This window comes from Panthera leo, chromosome F2 (genome assembly GCF_018350215.1).
Source record: "Panthera leo isolate Ple1 chromosome F2, P.leo_Ple1_pat1.1, whole genome shotgun sequence".
NCBI lineage: Eukaryota > Metazoa > Chordata > Mammalia > Carnivora > Felidae > Panthera > Panthera leo.
Window position 1 is genome coordinate 47,002,653 of NC_056695.1, and position 8,845 is coordinate 47,011,497.

The following is an 8,845-nucleotide window of genomic DNA, read 5'->3' on the forward strand; positions in this document are numbered from 1 at the left end:
ACTTGTCCCCTACCCTACACTGTCGAGTCATATTTTGCCCATGGTGCCCAGCTGTTGGGAGGGTCACTGACCAATTGACCCCTTGGTGAAGCCATCAAGGAGGACAAGTGCACCTGGGGTGGGGGTGGGGGAGTGGGAGGGCACCAGGAGGTGCATCTGAGTGGTCTCAAAGGTGCCCTCTGACTCTTAAGAGTAACACGACCCCAAGGCCTGTCTCTCAGAGGAAGGCACCAGAAGGCAGAGCCAGAAACAGCCACATTCCTGACCCTAATACGGGGATTTCCTAACAAAAGGGCTAACTATAACCACTGTGTAGTTTTCAAAACCTCTTCTCAAACATGATCTCATTTGATCCTCCAACAGCCTGCTAGATCTGTTCTGAAGTTCAGTAACACCATTTATTATTTATTGGATCAACATTTATGGAGCATCAGGGCCCAGCCTGACCGGGGCAATGCAAGTGGGAACCGCACAGCTTCTGGCTCCAAAGCGGCCACATGCAAAGAGACACGACAGCACAGAGTAAAAGGTGTGACCCCACCCAGCATGGAGGGAAGAGAGTTAGCCGAGGGCCCGCAAGAGCAGAGAATACTGAGTCAGCCAGTCCTGGGCCCAAATTCTCGCCCTGCACCCACTTGCTTGTAAGACCTTGGGCAATGAAATAAGATCATTAAAAAGAAATTAAATGAAATAATACATGTGTACCCGTCAGGTTATAGTCTAGCCACTAAAACAATGACTCTTACGTAAACAATCGCTTTAACAAGATGGAAATTGATTTCTCTTTCACATCAACATCCAGCCAGAGACTGTGGCTCTGCTCCAGGAAGTCACCTGTCCCAGGCTCTTTCCACCTGGTTACTCTGCCAGTTGTAGGGGTTGACCTCACGCACCTGGTCCAATACGGCTCCTCATCACAAGTGATGCTGTGTTTCGATGCAGTTTGATACGAAGCTAAAACGGGGTCGCCAAGACCTGGTCCTTTCGGTGTGGCTTCTCCCCTCTCCTCTAGATGAGGGCTGTGCTCTCCTATCCGGGTGGTAGGGGGTTTGTGTGGCTCCAGACTTCATGGGCTGAGAGCTTTATGTCCACTGTGCCCCTTCTAGGAGCTGAATGTAAGTCTTGGACCTGACTCTCAGCAACCCGCACCAATCCTATTGGCCAAGGGTGTGGGAGAAGTTGGTGAGCCAAGGCGAATTAGGGCCCCCTCACAACGGCGTGGCTGAGAATGGGGGAGAGATGAGCCCACACACAAAACTCACCTTACCGCTTTACCAGGAGAAAGATGGATGGATGCAAGGTGGTGGGGAAAAAAAAATCCCTCACTCCTTCCTTCAACCAGTTATATGTACTTCTAGGGTATATAATCCATAGCAGTGGTCTTTGAACTCTACCCCAAAGGCCACAGTTTTGATTATGCCCCTAACAGGTGCATTTATTTTTTGTAAGTATACACCCGTGCGGGTGGCACCCCACTGTCCATGCTTCCTTCGATAGCATTCCCCGATAGGCACGTTTAGCATTCCCTAATAGATGACGTTTCGTAGGATCCTTTGCAGCTCGCAAAGTCATGTGACAAAATGCTAGGTAAATGCTAAATGCGGACAGTACAGTTTCCAGGAAGTGTCCTCACGGGAGGCACATGTGATTCTTCCTTTCTTTCTCCTTGCCACCTAGAACGTGAACAGGACGGCTTGGCCATGAGCAACAGCCTTGGATAGTGAAGTGGCAGCTGCCTGTTGAGAATGTTGGAGCAACCAGGAAAGACAGCTCACCAGCCGAGCGGCCTGCCTCCGGGGTCCATTTACCTGAGGGGCAAATCAACTTGTCTCCTGCTGAAGCTCCTGTCGTTTGGCTATGCTCTTCTTTCTTAATCTCAGCCCAAACTGATCCTACTGGACACAATTATGTACGTTATGATACATGTACCAAAGCAGATTCAAAAACAAAAAAAGTTCTGCATTTTGTACCCCATTGGATAGAGTCTCACACCCCTTTGGGCTGCATCCCTGCCCCCTTACTTTTGGTCTCCTCGGTCTTTGCCCTGCGGTGCTCCGTAAGGTTAGTGACGTGCGGGAAGCTGTCTGCTTCTTCTCCCGGAATACACTTTGCTCTTTGAGGCAGGGGTCCCGAAGCGAGTCCTCGGAACCAACCTAGCACAGTTGGGCCAGCATCCCTCCCAGGCCTTGCCTTTCGCTGCCTGCTGACTCTTCCGGGTCCGTTTCCATCATCTAGACTTTGTTTTTGCCTCGGGGAAAGAAAGCACGCCAGCCAGTCTGGTGGAATTGACAAGATGCGGTGTAACCTGAACCTAAAGAAGTAGGCAACTGTGACCGTCAGGGAAAGAAAGACGTGCGCTCGCAGCCCGTGCTGTTGCTAAGGTGCACCCACTCACTGACCAACTTCTCAGAGCACGGGCTCGCGCTAACTTGCTAACGTGGACTGGTTCTGTGGGGAAGGAGGGGGTGGGGGCAGGAGGCAGAGAGCTTTGTTTTTGGAGAGCTTCCTCCAGGCCCCAGACCTCCTCTGCCCCGGAAGGCAATGGCCAGGCGCCAGGACTGCCCTGCCACGGCAGAGACTGGCGGAATATACCCACTTCCATGACTCCAAGTCTGAGGCTCTGCGGACCCCCTTCACGGCCGTGGCTGGGAAAGCAGACCCTGCCTGGTGTGTGTACGATCCGGGTGAGTCCATGCTCCCTGCCACCACCCCCTGGAGGCATCGGTGTCCTGATTGTATCACGGCTTCGAAATTCCCTGACTCATGCCATCCTCAGATTTTTTTAAAAAGAGCTTATTCAAGGGGTGTAGGCTGCATGCTCCACCCGTTCCCACTCAACACAGCTATTTAATTACAGCACCCGTGTGTGTGTGTGTGTGTGTGTGTGTGTGTGTGTGTGTGTGAGTGAGGAGTCAGGGAAAGGAGGCGTTGGGGAGGGGCAGAGGGGCTCCTGGGCCAGAAAGAGAAGCTCTTGAAGGAGGCTTGAGCTGATCCCATTATGAAAGGGAAATACTGCTGCTCAAAGAAAGGCTGGCCCTTCACCCCAGAGCTGGGCAGGTCAGAAATGAGGCAGACTTCTGGGGCCGTGCGGGTGGGCTAAGAAAAAGCCACCGATGTGGGGGAGGGATGCTTCCCCCCCCCCCCCACTCGTCGGCTCCCACTGTTCTCCTATACCGCTAGGTAGCCAGGCTGCCATGTGACTTGCTAGTAACCATGGCAACGAACCCGGTTCCTCCGTGGAGCGTGTGGAGAGAAATCCCACAGAAAGATGACGGGGGTGCGGGACGTCGTGTGGTACCCAAGGGCAGGGGAAGCCAGCTCCGTCGCGGCCGGGGCAATTGTTGCCGTGGTTGTCGTGGAGGGAATAGCAGGGGCTTGTTCTCTTCTGAGCTCGAGACGCTGGCCGTTTTCTCCTTCTGACACTTGCCTCCCTGATCTTGGAACGCGGTTTCTGGAGATGAAAGACAAAAATAGCTCTCTCTGAAGGAGAGGATGCTAATGCACGCCGTGCTTTCAGACATGAGCTTCTCGCTGTCAGGCGTCCACCTCCAGTACGCGGAGCCTTGGGCCAGGTTCCTCTCGCTGTCCCTGACCACAGCGACAGCCCCGGGGAAGCCGACACGCTGCCGGCAGCCAGAAGCCCCGAGAGGCGGTCTGGGTCCTGGAAGACCGCAGGGCGGTGCGCGGAGGACAGGCCAACCCGACCGCGGGCCCTCGCCACTCCCCTGCTCGCAGGCACAGCTGCAGGAAGTGGCTCACATATTCCTTGTTGCCAACAAGGACATAATGACAGTTTGGGGAAACACATATTGTTAAGCGATCCGGCCTCCCACAGCCAACGTGGGAGCGCAGGGCGGCCCCTTCTGGGGGGCGAAGACCTGCCTCCGCGGAGGCCGGCTGGCAGGTGCTGCCTCTTTAGTGGGATGCCCCTGACTCAGCCAGTTACTGCCTGTGTGACCTTGAACAAGTCACTTAGTCTCCTTGGGTGCTAGTTGCTCTCTCCGTCTTTAAAAGAGGCACGGTAATATTTGCGTGGCCATGCCCACTGGGTTTGTGTAACAGTCATGCTTGAAAATTCCCTACCAGATATCATCATCCTTTTCCTTAGTTGTAGAAGTATTCATTCTTAAAGGGTTCTGAAAGTTGGAATGAGTCAGCAATTAGGTCGAAAGTTACGGTAGTGCAAAGCTACAGAAATGACCGTGATGGGGTTTGTAGATAACATTTAATGAGTGCAAAGCAAATTGCCTGTTGCATTTAAATCCTAACAACACCCCTACTAGTATGACGGTTTCCGTTTCACAAATGAGGCCCAAATTCACATAGCTGGTGGTAGAGTCAGGATTCAAGTCCTGGGGAGTCTGATTCCCAAGCCAGGATCTTAACTGCCGCAGGGGCCTGTGCTGGGGTGGGTCCACTGATGCATTCTCCATGCTCCTGGAGTTGAGTTACCAGGTGGTTTCCTGGGGGTTCACAGAACAGCATGGGGGCGGTGTGTGTATGTATGTGGGTGTGTTCACAAAGCAGCCTGGGTGTGTGTGTGCATGTGTATATTCATAGAATAGCATGGGGTGTGTGTGTGTGTGTGTGTGTATGTGTGTGTGTGTGTGTGTGTGTGTGTGTGTGTGTGTGCGTGTTCACAGAGCAGTATGGGGTGTGTGTGTGTGTGTGTGTGGTATGTGTATGTGTTTATAAAGACTGGACTGCCTTCCTTCCTCATCTGGGAGTTCCCCATTTGTCCCATGCTGACATGACTACCTCTTAGGGTCCTCGTGGAAGCTTCCAGAACAGCCCAGAGTGCTGCCGTCTGCCCTAGTCTCAATGGAAGCACAATTAGCGGGCATGGGAGGCCAGACAAATGGAGTCACATGCCGCTGTCTCAGAGACAGAGGAGCAGAGTGGGCAGGTTAAAAGCTAGACTGCAGGGGTTGCCTCACCTAGTGCTGGCTAGCCTAGTTACAATGGTCACTCCTGACTCTTCTCAAACTACCTGTGGCCTGGAAAGCCCACCCCTCCGACCGGCCGGGGTGCATTTGGCACCGGGGATCACCCCCCACCCCCTGCCACACCCTGCAGGCAGAAGCAGAGGCCAGGGTATTTATGGTCCTGGCTCCCTCCCTCCTGGGATGCTGTGGGTTGGCTGCTCCTCTTATTTTGGGGGGTGATAAGGACTCTGCCACCGCCAGCCCTGGGGTACTTACCCTATTCCCTGCCGACTCCTTAAACCCTGCTCACCCTTTTACAAAATTCCTTTCATTAAACTCTTCTCAGTTCCCCAGCTTGAGAACACTAACCTGTCCCTTCTGGGAGCCTGCCTGATACAGCGGGAGGAGGGTACCTCCCACCCACAACTGTTAGGGGTATTAAAAGGGCCAGTACGCGTCAGTGAGCCAGCATGTGCTCCAAGCCAGTCAGCAGGTGAAGGGGTGTCAGTGCCCCTCCCCAGGGCATTTGCAGTCACCCTGCCCAGGGCTACAGCGTGGCTCGCAAAAGCCCGGACTGTGGCGCGGGCCTGGGTGGGGTGACTCTTCTTCCCCAAGCCTTGGCTGGTTTGCAACAGGAAACCGTGCCCACTAAAGAAATTGAAGATGGTGAGGTTTTTTTGTTTTTTTTAAATGGGAAAAGGAAACAAAACGTTAAGTTCATTGAAGGCACAAATTCAGGGTCAGATAAGCACAGATGATTACTCATTTATCCTAAAAATATTGATTGAGCACCTGCCACCTGCAAAAGATTTAGCAATTAATAATATAGGCCTGGCCTCATTTTCTCATACAGCTTACACTCCAGTAGAGAAAACTTGGACTCTGCACTGTTAAGCAGAGGGCACTAAGCATTCTTTTCTCTTCTACTGGTGAGGGAAAAGGGGCTTTTGGCGGTGAGGAAAGTGACTTTTAATTGAGTACTTACCACGTGCCAGGCACCATGCAAGGCGTTCCATTTATATCATCTCACTTAATCGCACAACACGGGAGAGGTCGACCTATCTCCTTTTTGCAGTGAGGAAGCTGAAACCCCGAAGATGTTACATGATTTACCAAAGTCAGTGACCATTCAAAAAAAAAAAACAAACCCACCATTTACTAAGCACCTACTGTATGCCTTGTCTCATCCCTGCTTTTCAAGAATGTGTAGATAGTAGGAGAGATAGGCACCTGAACAGATACTCCTCAAACAGTGGGTTGTGTGTGGTGATCATAGAGATATGCTCAGGGCATTATGGACGCACTCAGGAGGGATCCTCAACCCCTCACAAAATGTCAGGAAAGGCTTAGGGAGGGCAGCCTTGAGGACGTGAAGCCTCATTCGATTTTTAAAGATAAACTGGTAACGGCCAGGTTAGGGTACGGTGGTAGGGGGAGAAGAAAGCCACGCAGGAAGAGGGAGTGCCAGAAGCAAAAACAGACAGACAGACAAACAGACAAAAACCAGGTTGCAGCGAAGGGGTTGTGGGTAGGGGCCAGGTCCCCGCAGAATTTTATTTGGTAACAAGAAATGTGGGCTGCCAGTCCCATAGCTCACCCTCTAGGTTAAGGAGCTCAAACAGGGGAGTCACTTGGCTAGCTCTGGATTTAGATAGATCACTCTGGCTATCACGTGGAGGACAAACTTGAGGTGGACAAGAGAGGGAGCAGAGACTTTTTAGGAGGCCACCAGTAGTCATCAAGCCAAGAGATCATAAGACTCCAAAGGAGGTCAGAGGTCCAAGGGATGGAGAAGGCCACTGGTTGGAGAAGTACTTTAAAAATCTCAGAATGTAATGACTGACTGGTGTTGAGATACCTGAGTTGGGGGAAGGGGGAGAGAGGGAGAGAGGGAGGGAGAGACAGAGAGAGATAGAGAGAGAGACTCCCTTCTGGTCCAGAAGAAAAACAAACTTGGAAGGCTTGGTGGCTGCTGTCTTGTCTGAGACCTTTTGCATCTCTCATTCCACTTTATTTTGATTACAGACCCCAAGCAGTGGGGCCATGATCTGAGCTGGGTGTGTCAAATTTGCTCCCGGGAACTTGAATCTGGGCAGTGGCCTTGTTCAGGCTACCAGACGCCAGGCTGTCCAGTGATTCCCTTGATTCTAGGAACCATCTTGCAATCCTTCCAATTAGTCTCTTCCGTGCACCGGCAAGTCAGGGTCAGTCCCTGTTGCTTGCAGCCAAAGAGCCCTGATGGGGAGATGAATTCAGCCCTGGACCTGGCGGATCTCAGGCCCACGCGACACCCATGTGAGGACCAGCACCTCCAGGAAATAGAAGTCAGAGGGGAAACGTCTGGGCTGGAGTTATCAGCATGTAGGTCATGGAAATCATGGCTGACACTAAGAAAGAATCAGTGCCGAGAGGGTGTGGGGGAGAGAACACCGGTGGGCAGAGGGCGACGTCCTGGACAACAAGCAAAGGCTGCGAGGAGGAAGAAACAAGAACTTGAATGTTCAGAGAGAGACCAGAAGAACTAGGAGAGGCTTGATTTCATAGAAACCAAGGGAAGAAAAGTTTGAAGAATGAACAATTGAAGATTTCACGTACAGCCAAGGGGCCAAGGGCACTGGCCTTTGAACTTGACAAGAAGTTTGTTGATGACCCATGGGGTAGGATCCCTAGAGGGAGAGATGGGAGGAATAAGCCAGGCTGCCTGCGGAGAAGTGAGGAAGAGGAGGTCAATGGCTCTGGGAGTCTTATGGGAGGTTAGTTATGAGAAAGGAGAGGGTGGTGGGTGAGGGCAAGGTCAGAGCAGGGTTTATGTCAGTGGCTCCGGTGCTCCTTTGAGTCAAAACCTGCTCCCCTGTGCCTGAGAGAATGGGGCTTTGGCTGGCGGAAGTGATCCCAGCAGAGCATTCTTTGCAGGGGTGGTTTTGCCTGAGGATCTGTGCATCCCTAGGGCAGAAGAGCATTTGGAAAACTGACAAGGTCCATAGCTGGTAGGTACCTTGTGCCGACTTCCTGCCTGCCTTTGTTCTGAGACAGCCAAAACAGCAACTAAAGGAAGAAAGAGAGGCAAAAAAAGAGGAAACTCTCTGTTGGCTCTTTTGGATTCCATCTAAAAATCTCCCTGCCCACCGCCCCCAAATTTAGGGGGTGAGGAGAATGCTCAAACCATGTCTGAGAAATTAGTATTAGAATGACACTAACTACCCTCGTGTTAGTTGATGAGTGTGTTCCTACAAGGAAGGCCTGGCTTGGCAGGTGCACTGTGCTAATGCTTCACATAGACTTTTTCTTTAGATATTTACTGGTAAAGGATGGCAATAGAATTGAGCCGATGACAAGATCATTTTTTTCAAAAATCATTTAAAAGAATTCTTGAAATTATAAAATTTGTATATGGTCATCGAAGAAGGTCTGGAAAATCTGCAAAGACCTACAATAGCCAGGAGTCCCACCATAGTAATATTTTCTTCTAGTCTTTTATTTCTAGTAGCGGTCCAATATTGATAGCTGTTATGATGGCCGAGCCACTAATGTCCGTTGCAACGCTGATCTCAGGAGCGACTGTAGGACAGACAGCAGGACCCTATCTATAGTGTGTGAGGGGACGAGGGAAAGATGAAAAATGCAGGGGGAAACAACCCATGGGCTGGTCAGATGTCTGTCATAGCACAGGTGTGCCTTGTGGTAAGAAACCTAATGCCCTACTGTGAATTTCCATGTCGGGGTATCACTCTTATTTTAGTTGTGATGGCAGATTGGGTTATTGGTCCCTAGTCTTTGTTCCTCCCATCATGTGACCCTTCCAGCACCAGAAGAGTTGACTGATAGTTCCGTGCCCCATTGTCTTTGGACTTAGCCACATGACTTGCTTTGGCTAATAGAAATTAGTGGAAGTGATGTGAGCAGGGGTTTTAAATATGCCT

The 8,845-nt window shown here is 51.3% G+C and overlaps 1 long non-coding RNA gene across 1 annotated transcript; it reads right to left on the bottom strand.

The window, feature by feature from the left end:
• Positions 1-337: 337 nt before the first annotated feature.
• On the bottom strand, positions 338-3,621 carry LOC122211204. The gene is made up of 3 exons (XR_006198556.1): positions 3,226-3,621; positions 2,022-2,311; positions 338-1,892 (listed from the first exon to the last, which is right to left on the bottom strand). It is a non-coding gene; the product is annotated as an uncharacterized LOC122211204 (long non-coding RNA).
• Positions 3,622-8,845: the final 5,224 nt, after the last annotated feature.